At 42.0% G+C, this 17,194-nt stretch overlaps 1 protein-coding gene across 1 annotated transcript in view; it reads left to right on the top strand.

The window, feature by feature from the left end:
- MAMLD1 (mastermind like domain containing 1) overlaps positions 1 to 17,194 on the top strand; it is a 369,676-nt gene that overhangs the window by 176,858 nt on the left and 175,624 nt on the right. The window lies entirely within an intron of this gene.

The following is a 17,194-nucleotide window of genomic DNA, read 5'->3' as shown; positions in this document are numbered from 1 at the left end:
TTTTCCCAGAATGTCAAGATTTTTGCCTAATATTTTGGGTCTGTTCTTCTCAAAATTTGTGGATTTCTGTCAAATCATTAAGGACTGAAGTCACTAAATAATGACATACATTGGAGTTTCATACTCTGTATCCTTCAAAGCATGCGTGCCAACACAAATCCTATTATTCTAGCAACTTTCTATGTTTATAAGAGCAATATTTAAAATGTGTCCTACTTTTTGGGGCTATGCCCCCCCCCCCCAGTATTTTAGGCTTTGTCTAGACTTTTTGGGTTGAGTTTGAGAGGTATGACTAGGTACATAACTGATTTCGTAGTGAAAGCAGCTTCACAAATAGGAAATAGATCAAAACTAATAATGGCATCACCTGTATGAAAACTCCTCTATCTGTGCTCTTTGTCCTTCTTTGGTGGTAGACTTAACATGAAAAACTCTCTTATATTCTTAGATCGCTTACACCTTCAAGCTTCCCAAAATAAGACTCATTCAGCCAACCACCCATTCTCAATCCTTGCTGTGAAAGCATTGCAGTCCACCCCTACAACAATCAAGTTAATTGTGATTTTCACTAAATTGTGAACTGAATTAAGAAAATACCTAGCAAATATGAACCATGCAAATGCTCCAAGAGTAGTACTGTAACATAGATGCAAAACTTATCCTTAAAAGTATCCCTCACATACTATAATGTCCGTTTACAAACAGGTTGCAGTTAGTGCTACCAAAATATTAAGTCAGCTGACTAGTCGGATCACTGTTTCTTAAGATTCAAATTTTCATTTATTTCCACTTTGTCGTGTGCTAGTTAGTCACAAATCTCCATCCTCTATTTGACCATCTCCATCCGTTATTCCTCCCATAGCACCCACCTTCCCTTTTGCTCTTAAGCCATCCTCCTGTTACCACCTCTATATATATATATATATATATATATATATATATATATATATATATATATATATATATTGTAAATAGGACTTTCAGGTTTGGCTGTTTCTATTATAAATACTGTAATTGTTTGTAAATAAGGATGTTGTTACTAGTCTTTTCATAGTTTCCCCCTCCCTTTCTCCATTCTTTCTCAGTGTTTGGGGCTAATTTTGGTATTTTTTACTTCATGACATTTGTGTGTAACTAGTTATATTTGATTGTTTTCAACAACTGCTGATGTTTTGCACTTTATCTTGTGTGTCCCTGGGCTGAACATAAAAACGGCACACTTGGGTCAGTGTGCTACCACAGTTAACAAATAAAGAAAGAAATAATTATGTGTCTGACCAAGTGACTTGACAAGATAATGCCCGTGAGCTGTACCTCAAAGTAAGCAGTATAGTCCAAAAAATAATTTAAAAAGCTGATAATTTGACCTTGCTTTGCCTCTAAACTGCAGTTTCTGATGAACAGTTTGTCAAGGGAATGTCTGTGGAGGTGAAGTTGAAATATGGCAATTATCTACTTTTTCCATTACACAACTGATAAGCAGGAGAAGAGTAGTGAAGCCCAGCTCTGTAAATGTGGGGATTATTACAACCCAAGATTAGCTCCACATTTCACCGTAAAATTATACACTTGCAGCCTCAGATCACAAGCCCAGTCTAGCCCAGTTCTACAACCTCAGAAAATAAGCCACAATGCACAAACCATTGCTGATCTATTCTAGCACCTCAACTCTGGGAAACTGTCCCCTAGTTATACTACAGTGTCAGATTTAGAACACTGTTCAAACTACATTTTATCAAACAGGCCTAGAAGTGCAAACGCTCACCTTCAGAACACATCCGCTAACCCCACACAAACCATAAGCTGCCAGCTATACCCCCCCCCATTTTTACACCCCAACGTCTCTCTCTTTTTTTTTTTTTTTTTTGTCTTCTCCATACTGTTTGAAAATGCTCTGTCTTTAATGTAGCTAGGTATAAAATTTTGCATGATAAACCCTTCCCTTCTCTGTTGTTTTCCTAGCTTCTGCGCTGGGGCTGATATTGATCAATTAAATACTGCTTCCTGTTAAACAAATGTAAGTGAAATAATCTGCCAGACAATGAATGAAAGAGTAATATTTTTTATTAACATGCTGCTCTGAGTAAGACACTAATACTAAAAAGTGGAACTGTATGCATGCAAGTAAAACTTTGTATAAACCTTTCCAAAGGTATAATACAAATACACAAGGGAAAAAAAAACAGTTTTAGATAAAATAATGGTTCTTAATTATAGGTTCATTGGTAGGTACTAAATTAGCTGCCCTTGTGGACCATTTTAAGCTTAGCCAATTTTCTTTAGTGAGAATCAAACCCTGTACCTTTAGTCTGTGAAGCAAACACCTTAATCATTATGTCAACCCCCAACCCCTTTTTGATACAGAATGTCTGATCACATTATTAACTCCCCAAGTGATGTAGACATCCTACAGAAAGGCCTCACTGAGACCAATGACTGGTGTTGAAACCATGGCCTTAACCTTAATCCCAAAAAATGCGTCATCAGACTCTGTTCCCACTAATTACCACATCGATGGGAGAAGACCGAAGGCGTTATAACAGATCTGGGGACACAGGTTGACAGCAACTTCTCCTTCGACCACCACATTGCCACTGTGGTCAGAAAGTCCTTCTATGTGGCACATCTCATTACCAAGGGTTTTGCATTCAGGAAGAAAGAGGTCATCTCTCTCTACTCTTCCCTCATTAGGCCAGTCATCGAGTATAATGCTCCATTTGGCAAATTACTAGACACATGCAACAGCTGGAAAGGCCACAAAAGTACCTCATGAAGAGGATCCTAGACCTTAAACACATGTCCTACATGGACAGGCTCAAAAGAACTCCAGCTATTCTCTGTCTCATATCATCTACTAAGAGGCAATCTCTGCTTGACTTACAAAGCCGTGTCTGACCCAGCTCTGTTAGAAATGCTGCATCTAAAGAAATCCCAATCCCTCCACACCACACGCTCCAGAGACTTGGCCTCATTACCACAATCAACAGAACATGCTGGAGGGACAGGTTCATAACCCAGAGACTGCCCATGCTCTGGAATAGACTTCCCATACATGTCAAGCAGAGCACCTCACTGGCCCTCTTCAAGAGAAATCTTGATGAGTGGATGGGAAATGGAAAGTTCACCCCAGGAATCACTCCAGTGGGTGTACTTGATAGAGGCACTGGGAACTAAAGTTGGGTGGCATGATGCCACGGCACTTTATGGGCTAGGCTTGTAAAGTCTCCAGGGCCATTAGCCTACTACACACCTATGAACCTGTAAAAGTCCCCAACCCCTTCTTGATGCATAATGTCTGATCACAATAAAAGTCCTGTGTTCAGTAACAGTCAAAAGTATTGTTAGTAATTGAGTTGATTGTATTAAGCATAAATGACATTTTAATGTGGTACGTTGTGCCGATACAGGTTTACATTCACTCCAAAAGGAATTTCAAGCTATAAAAAGCAATTCACTTGCTGTCTTTTTGATTCCTGGGTAGGTTCCATGGAGGAAAGAAATTTCATTTTAAAAGGTGGCACAGTCAGAAAATATAATAGATGCAGTTTTAGCATAAGAAAATAAAAAGTCAAGTTATCTGAAGACCTACAGAGGAAGTTGAAAATGCGTAGAAATCTCAAAATGCCATATTGAAGGAGTATGCAAGTGTATTTTGTTCTTCATATGTTATCAAAAAATGCTTTTCTTTCCCGTTAAATATAACTCTTGTAGGTTCAGCATCTCAGTAGGGTCTATATTATAAAGTCGAACGCTTACTTCATCGAATACCTAAACGTCGACCCGTTGTCATCGAACCGCATAAACACCGAATGCCCTAAACTGCGAAATTTAAAAAGTTGAACTGTCATACTTGTCCCACCCCACCGCCCGCTGCATACTACCTACACAAACAAACTAAATAAACCACATACATACACTAACCAAAACCCTACACTAAATCTTACATATACCACCATGTATGCACTTACCTTAACCCGCACCCTAATCCTAGGTCTGTAACTATCACACACTTACCTTAAAAAGCTAAACCCAAGCAAACTAAATAATCCACACTCATACACTTAACAAAACCCTACACTAAAGCTAACATACTTTACCATCTACGCACTTACCTTAACCCACACCCTAACCCTAAGGTCCGTAACTTTCGTGCACTTGCCTTACGGAGCTATACCGCAGAAGGCCAACCATGACGATTCGACATTTCCGCTTTCGCTGTTCTGGACGATCAATGTTTTCGTGGTTCGATGACTGGTCAACGTTTAAACGTTCGGGTAAGTAAGCGTTCACCTTTTTAATATAGACCCTCTCAGTAGTTAGCACACTTGCCTTTGATGCTGGAAAAATCTGAAGCCTGGGAGTTCTATCCTCATGCTAGGTGCTTAGATCAATATTTCAGTACAGATATTGCAGCATAGTATTAGGGGTGCTGTACTCATGAGGTGCTCTCCTTTGGATGTAGTATCAACCACGGTCCTATCTGCTGCCATGGGTCTTGATCAGCAAGGCTAATAAATTAGTAAATAGAGTTGTCACGTGTATAGGTAGAACTTTACTTCCTGTTTCATGCCCGTGTCTGATTCTGCAAAACTCTGTGCTTACCATTTTGTTTTATTTATTTATTTATGTATGTATGTTTGTGAAACCTTATGTTATTTCCCTTTAGAATTTGTTACAGGATTGTGTGTCCCATTAAAGCAAGTTTTCTCATACTGAGATGTTATTCACAGATGGGTAGGCAGTGCAGGCATGTGTAACAGGAAACTTGACACCAATAGTCAAGACAGTGAATTAAATGTGGGTGTATGATTGCAATTTATGGATGATTATAACTTATGTAAAAGCAAGTTATTAGGAACAAAAAGGCAAATGGATATCTTAAGATAGGGTAATCATTGGGATGAATAATCTACATGCATGAGAACCACAGAAATAGCACTGTTTCAGAGAACTAAAATTAAAATCAGTGGAGAGGACTGAAGGGGGCAGGCAAAATCCTGCTGTATTTTGCAGAAGGAGAGTTTATTTTAAGAAAGAGAAGCTTTGGCTGGACACAAAACGTTCTCAGTATGATTGACCTTTAGTCAAGCTGGTATCTATGTCTGTTTTTTTGCTCTAACCTTGACCTTAGATTTAAGCCCCCCATCCCGATCACTTTTTACCTCATAACATCAATAATTGTTTTCTGTTTTATTTCTCTGTATTTTACCTTCTCTCCTGGTCTACTGCCTTCACAACTGCCTCAAGATCCATTCAGTTTGAACACCTACCTTTTGAAAATGGTCTTGAAGCCTGTGCCCATTTCTTTAGGTGTTCTAACTGCAGTTTACAGCTGCAAATTGTGAAAATGAGGAGTTGCATGAAAAAAACTTCTAATCATTGGAGTCTGCATTTTTACATCCTTGCACACATGCTGGCCTGCTCCACGTTGTATGTCACCAGTCAACATATCTAAGTGATATTAGTAAATGGTCATTTCGTCTATATGTTTATACTGTTGTGGATTGTATGTCATGAGTGGATACCACATGTTAGGAGCATTTTGCTCATGTGCTTTATTTAGAAATGTGGGCTGACTCTCCACATTTCTAAAGCCTGATGTTAGTTCAATTTTTTTTTCGAAGCTTAAAGGTAAAACCATGTTTTATGGACTGATACATAATGTGTGTGTTGTATGCATACATTCATACACACATTCATGCACATACATACAAGTCAACCAAAGGGTAAAAAGGTCACACTGGCAAACCATTCAGTAACAACTGCAAGAAAAACCCAGCCAAACAAGAGTTTTCACTGTGTGATACCTTTAACCGCCTGTAATGGAGGCCCATGGGATGTATGCAAACAACCCCTTAAGGACATAGTGTTTCAGCTACATGGTTTCTGAATGTCTGCAACTTTTCTTTTTACTTTTTAAGTCTTTATGGTTACATTCAGGCCAGTAAAGCCAACCCCCACTAGCTGTAGACAAGCAAGCATGTTTTAGCCTTTTTATTGACTTCATCAGCACAGCATAAGTGGATAGTTTGGCTGTAATTCAGAAACATGGGGTCATTAAACCTAGCTGATGCCCGTAAAGGTTAATGTACCTGCAAAATATCCCAACTAACATCCAAACCAAAGGGGATAAAGGTCACACAGATGCATGATTTTTTTTTTGCATTCATGTCAAGACTTAAATAGCCAAAAAAGTCATGGACATTTAGAAGTCATATAGCTGAAACACTTGAAGTCCTTAAGGGGTAATTTGGGTATGCCTCATGGGTCTCCATTATAGGAGGTTTAAGGTATCACACAGTGAATACTCCAGCTTGGCTGTTATTTTCTTGCAGTTTATAGAATGGTTTGTCTGTGTGACCTTTTTACTCTTTTGTATAGATGTTAGTTGGGAGATTTTGCAGGCACCTTAATCTTTATGGGCATCAGGTGTATTTAAAGACCCTATGTTTCTATAATATAGCCAAACTGTCCACTTAACACTATGCTGATGAGGTCAATAAAAAAGATCAAAACATGCATATCCACAGCTGGAGGAGTTTTTCAGTATCTGTTTATCAAGTAAACCTACAAACGTTAATACTCAATCCCAACACACCATCTTATCAATGTGTAACAAGTAAAACATGTAATTCTTAACAATCTACATTCTTCAATGTTTTTGCTTACTCCCATCACCAGTCTGTATAATGCCCTGTCTTAAAGCACAGTTAGGATATTTGAAGGATATTGGCGGAGCAGAGTGTGCCCATAGAGTGTGACAACTCAAACCCATGTCTTCATAGGATAAAGCCTGTAAACAGTGGGTAGACTTGATACTAATTTGAAACAACCTAACGTGTGCCAGTTGCATAGAGATAAAGCCTTGAGTAAGATCTAGATGACCTAATTTTCATTAGTTGCTGAACCATTTGATGATGCAGGCAGAGAGGATGTGTGTGCCCATGCCGGGGAAAGAGGGCATGCACTCAGGCACATCTCCATAGTTTATCCCTGGTGGAAGCTAGGGATTCATGGGCAATGCTATCTACAAGGGGGTCAGGGCTGAGTTGCAAACTGAGGCATGGCCAGTACACTGCAAGGTTTTTGCATACCACCCCTTTGGACTGTAACAGTGTGCGCTGGGTGGAGATTAGGACTCAGATTCCCTCAATTTTCTTTACCAGTCCTGAATTTGGTTGGAGTTAGACTGGGGAAGGTAAATTTGGGTTCAGTAGATTCAGTGGACAAGGTGAGGCACTGGGAACAGCTGTTGATCAGCTGTGGTGGAGGAAAAAAAATAAAAAATGGAAACAACCTGCTTTTCTGTACTATTTTGACCTGTTATGTGCTTTTAATGCCCAGGTTGCCTTTTTATTTTGTTGACTGGAAATGTTCTTTACAGTGGCAAACTGCTTAGTAAAGTTTTAATCGTCGAATAGGTTCATATATGTATAATTAGGCAGTCGACCTAGAAGACCAATAATAACTTAGCCATTGCAATTTACTTGTTTACCCCATCTATTTATCTAAGATTTTAAATACAAATATAAAATAAAAATTCCAAACAGAAAAACTGCACTGTGATTTGAACATTTTTATTTCATTGTAAGGTGAAGCACTGTTCTTAACAGTTTGAAAATGCATTCAGACTTTGGTTACAGTGCAAAGCTGACAGAGTTGTGTACAGTTGTATTTTATGTTCTGGTGTCAGGTTCTTATGCTGTTTGCTTCATTAATAGGCTGTTAAAACCCCCATCTCAACCCCAAAAAAATAGACTGAGCGTAACTTGGTAAGATTTCTTACAAATGTTTTGAAAAACGTGGTACTTGCTAGTATCTGGTTGAGAAACACAACAGTAAGAGAAGTAGAGTTCTAGCTCAGGTGATGTAAAAGTTCATTTGTGTACATTATATTAATAAGATTTTTTATTGGGTAGATTTTGCCACTGGTTTATGTAGTCATTGTACTCCAGGGTGGTACATTTATCACAGTAAAATGCAGTTCAAGGGAAATGTTCTGTTAATGAAATGTCATCTCCCAATCATTTTAATACATTTCTTTTGAGTAGAATGTTGTGCTATGTTACTGCCTGTGAAAGACCCAGCCAACGATTTTGTGCTATGAGAAGTGCTAGGATTAAAAAAAGAAAAGAAAGATTGTTTTAAAGTGGATTTTTTTTTACACAGAAAGCCTGGTTGGCTAAACTTTTTCAGTATTAAAAAGGTACTCTGCCCATGAAAATGCACTGTCAGCAAATGGGGGGAATCAACATTCTGGAAGTTGGTTTAAAAGCATTTAAAACTCCTGGCTATGTCCTTGTTCCATGTAACTGTTACCATACAGTTAAGAGATTTGTTAGGATGAGATGTTCTTCGTGTTTCACTGTTGCAGTCATCACATGAGTAGCCCTCAGCCAGCCTGATTATCAAAGTACTGGGCCCTGCGTCAGCTGCTGTCTCATCTTCCATGACGTCAGGTCATCTGGGGTATAAAGCATGCAGCCGATGCCATTACATCAGTCTTTCTTGCCGTGCAGTGTCTGAAGCAGAAGCAGTTCGCAAGTGCCGGTTGGCCGACTCCTGAAATTTTCATTTACAAGTTTCAGAACCGAAGTCTTCAACTAAAGCTAAGCACCCCGTTGGGGAAACTTTTTCTTGCTCTTTACCGATGTCAGTAAAATTTAATAATTGCATTTCTTGTGGAAAGCAAATACCTCAAAGATTTTCATTCGTACTGTATTCCTTACCTAGGCCCTGACCACAACGTAGCTCGCTGTCGGTTTTGTGCCTTATTTAACCAACGAACTATCCATCGTCGGTATATTTACACTTCTAAATATTTCGGTTCTCAGTTCAATTATCCAGATATGATGTCGGTAAGCCATCCAACTACTGGCATTCCAAAAAAACGCAAAGATAAAGACAAAGACAGGCCACCTAGGTCCAAAGCTGCTGACGACGCTTCTCCTAAGCCAGTCGCCAGTTCGCCGGTACTCAGTGAGGCGCTTTCGCAGCCCCTGATGCCCACTACTTCTGATTCGCAGGCCTCTACTGAGACCCATTCGGAGTCCGGTATGCCGCAAGATGCTTCAACTGTGGAACCTGTGGATGTCTCCACCTTGGATGGGTCTGGAGCCGCTGTGCAGGCACCAGCTTCTGAGAGTGTATTCAGGCCTACGGACTTGCATATTAAACCAATGCCACCTTCTTCTTTAAGGCCTAAAGCTCGAACCATGCCTAGAAAACCGATGCCCAGGCCACATGCTCAGGCCTCTATGCCTAAAAAACAAATGATTGGAATGGCTGAAGACCTTATAACTTTAATCAGGGGAAGACCACCATCCCCTTCTAAGAGACCTAGGACTGAATTTGCTTATGACTCTTCTGACCAGGATTCTGAAATTTCTGTTTCATCTGATGACCAGGATTTACCCTTATCTGCTTATGAGGATTCTGATGCAGAGGACTCTATTCCCTCTGCTTCCCCTCCAGAGGATTTCTCTTTTGGTGAAACCTTGCATACTCTTAGGGAGCATTTCCGCTGGGAAAGCCAGGATTACTCTGATTCTAAAAAGAGGTTTAGGGACGTCTTACTCCTGCCTCAACACAGGCCTTTAGCTATCCCTCCTGTACTAGACATTGTTGATGATGCCTTTTCGGAATCTAGTTTGGCCCCTGATTCTTTGCCTCCTGCTCCCAGAAAACCTGATAGATATCACAGGGTTCCTTTTTAAAAATCCTACTGCGGATCCTGAGACTATTTCACAAGGACCAAGGGCATTAAGGCTACTACTACCAAAAATACTACCCCTTCTGATAGAGACTCCAGGGCGCTGGATAGATGGGGTAAGAAGGTATACACTTCTGCAACCTTGGCCATTAGGGCCTTAAACTGTCAGTTTCATATGTTAAAGTATCAGCAACATATTATTGGATTGCTTAAACAGAAAATGATGTTGATTCCTGACTGTGCTGAAAATAAAGATTTACAGGATTTAATGCACTCTGCTGAACAAGTTGGAAAACATACTTTGCAATGTGGGTTTGATTCATTAGAGGCCTCTTGCAGGGCTGCTGTCACCGAGTCTGTACTTAAAAGACATGCTTGGCTTAAGGAGCAATCTTTGCCAGTTCATGTTAAAGCTAAATTGTTGGATGCTCCCTTAAATCAGGACACCCTGTTTGGCAACAAAGCAGAAGAAGTTCTTAAAAAGATGAAGGAAAAAGCTAAATCTATGCAAACTGTTAAAGATTTCCTACAAGTTCAGCCTCCAAGATTAAGTAAGCACTGGCGCTCTAAGAATTGGTCCTTTCCTGCCTCTTCCAGGCCTTCTCAACCCAAACCCAGAACCAGCAGAAGCCCCAGGGTATGCACAAGACTAAGCAGTGGGGGGTTTCCGCTTCCAAATCAGGGAGTAGTAAGACTCCCCCCTATGGAAAGCTGTCTCAATGACTTGACTTTAAAACTTCCAAGCACTTATCAACTGACTGCTCCTTTGGGGGGAAAGATTGCTCTTCAGGCCAAAAACTGGGATAGTTTCCCAAGGATTCAGATTTCACTTTCACATGTTACCAACCCCAAATGGTTGGCCAAATCTACCCCCAAATCAATGTGCAGAGGCTCAAAAGCAAGTACTCTCTTTCTTAAGCATAAATGCTATTCAAACTGTACCAGAAGAGGAAAAGGGACAAGGTTTTTATTCAAGACTTTTCCTGGTACCCAGAAAAGACAATTCATGGTGTCCTATCCTGGACCTTAAACACTTTTTTGGTGATTCCAAAATTCAAGATGCTAACTCTTCACCGGCTACTTCCTATGCTATGCAAAGATGCCTGGTTTTGCAACACTGGATTTAAAGGAAGCCTACCTGCACATCCCAATCAGGGAATCTTGCAGAAGATACCTAAGCTTGAAAGCAGGCTACATGCACTATCAGTTCTCTGCACTGCCCTTTTGCTTATCTACTGCGCCCAGAGTATTCACAAAGTGCCTAGCGCTTGTCATTGCATTTTGCAGGCAAAGAAAAATTCAAATATACCCATACCTGGACGATTGTCTAATTCAGGACATCCAGGACATACTTTTGAATCATCTGGCATTTGTACAAAAGGTGCTAACTTGTCTGGGGTACATCATAAACGAAAAAAGTCACATCTGGTACCCTGTCAACAAATTGTATTCCTGGGAGCAAGCTTAAACACAACTTCCCAGATGGTTTTCCTCACGCCAGAGAAACAAATTCATTTGACAACTTACTTCAAACTAGTGGCCACAAAGAACCTGCTATCTGCAAGGCAAATACTACAAGCCTTGGGGTTCATGGCCTCCTGCATTCTACTAATTCCATATGCAAGACTGCATTTGAGGAAACTACAGTGGTATCTAAAAAGCCTATGGTGTCAACATTCTCAGGATCTAGAAGCAATGATTCCTATCATACCTTGCCTATGGCTAGAATTCCTTTGGTGGACAGAGGCCTGCCACCAAAAAAGGGCTGCCATTCACTCTATCCCCTTCCGCCCAAACACTAACAACAGATGCATCAGACTATGCATGGGGGGCTCACTTGGCAGAGAAGTGCATTCAGGGCAAATGGAACCAAAGTCAAATGCACCTGCATATCAATCAAAAAGAAATGTTAGCTGTACAGAATGGTCTGACAGCCTTCAAGGACCACATTCTTCCAAGACAATTAATGGTAAAGATGGACAACACCACTGATGTTCATCGTGCATACAGCTGCAGTCATAACAGATGGGTTTTCCTGCCGTCAGGCGGGTCCTTGGTCTGCCGAATTCCAAAGTCTAGGTCCGGCGTCGGATGTTGTCGCTTCTTCCCTGACGTCACTGTGACAGGGGTATAAAAGAACCAGCCGATGCCATTTTCTTCAGTCTTTCTTGCCGCGCGGTGCCCGAAGCAGAAGCAGTTCGTAAGTGCCAGTCGGCCAGCTCCTGAGATTACGAATATTTTTCAACCGAAGTCTTCTTGAAAGCTAAGTACCCCGTTGGGGAAACTTTTCTTGCCTCAGACCGATGTCAGACAAAGTTAATAATTGCATTTCATGTGGGAAGCAAATACCGCATAAGGATTTTCATTCCCTCTGCATTCCTTGCTTAGGCCCAGACCACGACGTCTCGGCCTATCGTTTTTGTGCTACATTCAACAGACGCACTATTAAGAGTCGGGCGGAGTTTGCCCAACACTATTTTGGCAAAAAGTTTAATTACATTATGTCGTCGGATACTCCGACTCCAGTTTTGAGTAAAAGACGCAAAGATAAGGACCGACATATGAGGTCCGCGACTTCTACCGACACCACGCTAAAGCCGACTACAGGTGCTCCGGTTCTCAGCGAGGCGCCTACGCAGCCCCTGACTACCGATGACACTTCATTGGCGGTGTCTTCTGTGCCTGAGGTCACAGGCTCTTCGGCCCACACCCTGACTACAGATACCGAAGCCACTCTTGGCGGGGAAACTCAGAGTTTAGACAGGCCTGCCACCTCTCAAGGTGTCTTCAGGCCTTCTTCTTCTTTTTCCATTAAGGCTTTCACTAAGTCTAAAGCAGCCATGCATACTAAAAGACGAGCACCACAGGGCCCCTCTCAAGGCCCCATGCCTAAAAAGCAGATGCTCAAAATGGCTGAGGATTTGATTACTCTTATCAGGGGTTCTCAACCCCCCTCGGACAAAAGGCCCAGAGTGGAGGAAGAATACCCTTCCTCGGACCAGGCCTCCATTACTTCAGAACATTCTGAAGACCAGGAACATTCATACTCCCCTTTTGAAGATTCTGATGCAGAGGAGTCCATTCCCTCTGTCTCCCCCCCTGAGGATTACTCTTTTGGGAAAACCTTACATACCTTGAGGGAACACTTCCACTGGGAAGGCCAAGAGTACTCAGACTCCAAGAAAAGGCTTAGGGATTTCCTCTTGCTCCCTCAGCACAGGCCTCTGGCTATACCTCCTGTCTTAGACATACTAGATGATGTGTATTCGGAGGCCAGCCTTAACCCAGATTCTTTACCTCGAGCTCCAGTCAAGCCTGACAGGTATTACCGGGTTCCTGATTCACACCAATTCCTATACAAAAGCCATGCGGCTGACCCAGAAACTATTTCACAGGGTCCCAAGGGAATTAAGGCCTCCACTGCCAAAAATCCATTACCTTCAGAGAGAGATTCCAGAGCTTTAGAAAGGTGGGGGAAAAGGTATACACCTCGGCCACCTTAACCATGAGGGCATTAAACTGTCAGTTCCATATGTTAAAGTATCAACAGTTTCTGTTATCTCAGTTGAAAAGCAAAATGTCACAACCTGAACAACCAGACTTGAAGGAGTTGCAGGATTTGTTACATAGTGCAGAGCAAGTGGGTAAACATACCTTGCAATGTGGTTTTGATGCTTTAGAGGCCTCATGTAGAGCTGCTGTTACAGGATCAGTCATACGTAGACATGCTTGGCTCAAAGAGCAAACCTTACCAGATCATGTCAAAGCTAAATTACTAGATGCACCTCTTCAAAAAGATGTATTGTTTGGTGTTAAAGCTGAGGAGGTATTAAAGAAAATGGAGGAAAAGGCAAAATCAATACAAACAGTGAAAGATTTCCTACAGGTACAACCTCCACGTTTCAGTAGAAATTGGCCTTCAAAAAATTGGTCCTTTCCAGCCACGGACAGACCCCAAAGAGGTAGATACAGATGCCCGAGGGGTAGAGGGCAATCTCTAGGATCATTTAGAGGCAAACAATGGCAAGCACCTACACAAAGACGTGGTGAGGATAGTTCACAGCCATTCAGAAAGCAGAACCAATGACTTCCCCTTTGCATGCCAAGCAAGGCTCAAATGGCAGCACCTTTAGGCGGAAAACTGGCATTATTTTCAAAAAATTGGCATATTGTCACAAAAGACAAATGGATCCTGGACATTATAGACAGAGGCTACAGATTCCACTTTCACACCCTTCCAAAAATGAGAGGCATGCCAAACCTGCCACACAATCAAAGGGCAGAGGCACAAAAACAAATTTCAGATCTCATGGACATGAAAGCTATTCAAGAGGTACCTGCACAAGAACAGGGTCAAGGTTTTTATTCCAGACTATTCCTGGTACCAAGGAAGGGCAAAGATTGGAGACCTATTTTGGACCTATCCATCCTAAACACATTTTTACTCGTACCAAAATTCAAGATGCTCACATTACAGCAGCTTCTTCCCATGCTGGGCAAGGAGTCTTGACTGGTAACATTGGACCTCAAGGAGGCATACCTGCATGTCCCAATCAGACAAGATTGCAGAAGATACCTCAGATTTCTTTCAGGTTCAACCCATTATCAAATCTCTGCATTGCCCTTTGGCTTATCTACTGCGCCCAGAGTGTTCACGAAATGCCTGGCATCAGTAATTGCCTTCTGCAGACTTCAAGGGATACAAATATACCCATATTTGGACGACTGCCTGATCCAAGCGGACAGCAAACACATACTTCTGAAACATCTGGCCTTTGTAATAATGTTGTTGAATTCTCTGGGATACACAGTCAACAAAAAGAAATCAAGGCTAATACCCTCTCAAACAGTAATTTTCCTGGGTGCCAGCTTGAATACAAATACCCAGATGGCCTACCTCACACCAGAGAAACAAGGGCAACTAACTCAATACTTCAGAAAACTGGCAACCTTCACCAGGCTGACTGCAAGGAAAATCCTGCAGGCTCTGGGATTCATGGCATCTTGCATCCTGCTAATCCCATGTGCAAAGCTACATATGTGGAAACTTCAATGGTACCTAAAAAACTTATGGTCTCAACACAGCCACAGTTTGGAAACAATTATACCACTGATTCCATGTCTTCAAAAGGAATTTCTGTGGTGGGCTCAAGCATGCCAAAGAAACACAGGTCTCCCATTCTGCAAGCCTCAAGCAAATCAAGTCATCACAACAGATGCCTCGGACTACGCCTGGGGGGCGCACATGACAGATCGGTGCATTCAGGGCAAATAGTCCCAAAAAGAAAAGCACCTACACATCAATCAAAAGGAAATGCTAGCAGTAATAAATGCTATTTTGGCTTTCAAAGACCTACTGCATCCAGGCCAGCTATTGATAAGGACAGACAACACCACAGTAATGTGGTACATAAACAAACAGGGAGGAACCCATTCATATCCCCTATGCAGGCTAGCCATGTCTCTTTGGAACATGGCTCTGGAATTACAAATCCAACTTCAAGCACAGTACCTGCCAGGCAAGGAAAACACGCTGGCAGACAACCTAAGCAGAAATATGACAGATCCACATGAATGGAAGTTGCATCCTCAAGTTTTTACAAAGATAATTCAAGCATGGGGAAGGCCAGACATAGATCTCTTTGCCACCCACAGAAATCACCAATTGACAAAATTCTGCTCAAGGACCTTTCATCCACAGGCCTGGAAAGTGGACACACTCTCTTTCAGTTGGACAACAATGACAGTTTATGCCTTTCCACCTCTTCCTCTGCTGGCCAAAGTTCTATTAAAAGCCAGAGCAGACAGACCAAAGATGATTCTCATTGATCCAGACTGGCTAAGACAACACTGGTACCCACTCCTGAGGAGCCTGACGCATTCCCCACCATGGATCCTGCCTCTAATGCCTCTTCTACTGACTTAGCACAACTTCAAAACTCTTCACAGTCAGCTGAAAACACTCAATCTAGCCGCATGGAAGATTCCTTAAATTCACAACAGACCCTACTCTCCAAGGAGGTGCAGGATGTAATTTTGGAGGCCAGAAGGCCTTCTACTAGAAAAGCCTACTCCGCAAAATGGAAACGGTTTTGTGCCTGGAATCAGAAAAAGGGTCAGAATCCTGGAATACTGAATTTACCTCAAATATTACAGTACCTAGCTGAGATGCTAAGCAGTGGACTTTCATTCTCCTCCATCAAAATCCATGCCTCAGCCATTTCTGCAGAATGCAACACTGATCCTCCTTTATTCTCTCACCCCCTCTTTAGACAGTTCCTCAGAGGGGCTAAGAATATTAAACCCCCAAGGAAGCAACCAGTACCTGCTTGGAACCTCAATTTCATTCTAGAAAAACGGACCTTGCCTCCTTTTGAGCCAGCTGCTTCAACAGAACTGCAATATTTGTCCTGGAAAACAGCCTTCCTTCTGGCTATCACCTCAGCTCACAGGGTTTCAGAACTACAAGCCCTCATGGCTGTGCAGCCTTTCATCATTTTCCATCAGGACAGAGTTTCCTTACGAACCAATCCTTCCTTTATGCCAAAGGTAGTATCCAGGGTAGCCTTGAATCAGGCTATCCACTTACCTACCTTTTACCCTAATCCTCAAAACAAAGGGGAGAGACTACTACATTCCTTGGACATTCACAGACAGCTATGTTATTATTTGGACAGAACAAAGCTTTTCAGAAAATCAGAGCAACTCTTTGTGTCCTATGCTACAGGTGTTCAAGGGAAGCCTATTTCCGAACAGACAATCTCAAAGTGGATAGCCCACTGCATACGCTTTTGTTACTCTTTTCATGGTAAATCTGTACCTGCAGGCATCAGATCTCACTCCACAAGGGCCACAGCTACCTCTGCAGCTTTCCTCAGGGGGGTTCCTACCAAAGATATTTTGGAAGCAGCCACTTGGAGTTCCGTACATACCTTCTCCAAGCATTATCACCTACCATTATACTCCAAATCTAGAGCAGGCTTTGCCACTGCAGTCTTGCAGGGCATCCTGGCTCCTCCTAGTTCCACCTAGTGCCTACCACCCCTTTTTTAGATTTGGGATTCTACCCATCTGTTATGACTGCAGCTGTATGCACGATGAACATAGTACAGTTTTGTACCTACCATAAATGTAGATGTTCGAGTCCTAATACAGCTGCAGTCCAGGTTTCCCTCCCTCCTTCCCCTCTTGGGACAGGCCTAATGGCTAACACCTCCTCATACAACCTGACTGGGGTATTCTTTTATGGTGTATTTGCTTGCAACTACTGTTTTTTGATTATATTGCATTGCATTATTACATAAATTTATGTATTGCCTTCCTTCTGGGGGCACCTGACATCTGGGGCAAGAAAAACTGAAGAAAATGGTGTCAGCTGGTTCTTTTATACCCCTGTCGCACTGACGTCAGGGAAGAGGTGACGACATCTGACGCCGGACCTAGACTTTGGAATTTGGCCGACCGAGGACCCGCCTGATGGCA

The sequence above is a fragment of the Protopterus annectens genome, chromosome 15.part0 (genome assembly GCF_019279795.1).
Source record: "Protopterus annectens isolate FY-2018-M chromosome 15.part0, PAN1.0, whole genome shotgun sequence".
Classification (NCBI taxonomy): domain Eukaryota; kingdom Metazoa; phylum Chordata; order Ceratodontiformes; family Protopteridae; genus Protopterus; species Protopterus annectens.
Note: the sequence above shows the minus strand (reverse complement) of the source record. Positions and strands in the feature narration are given on the sequence as shown.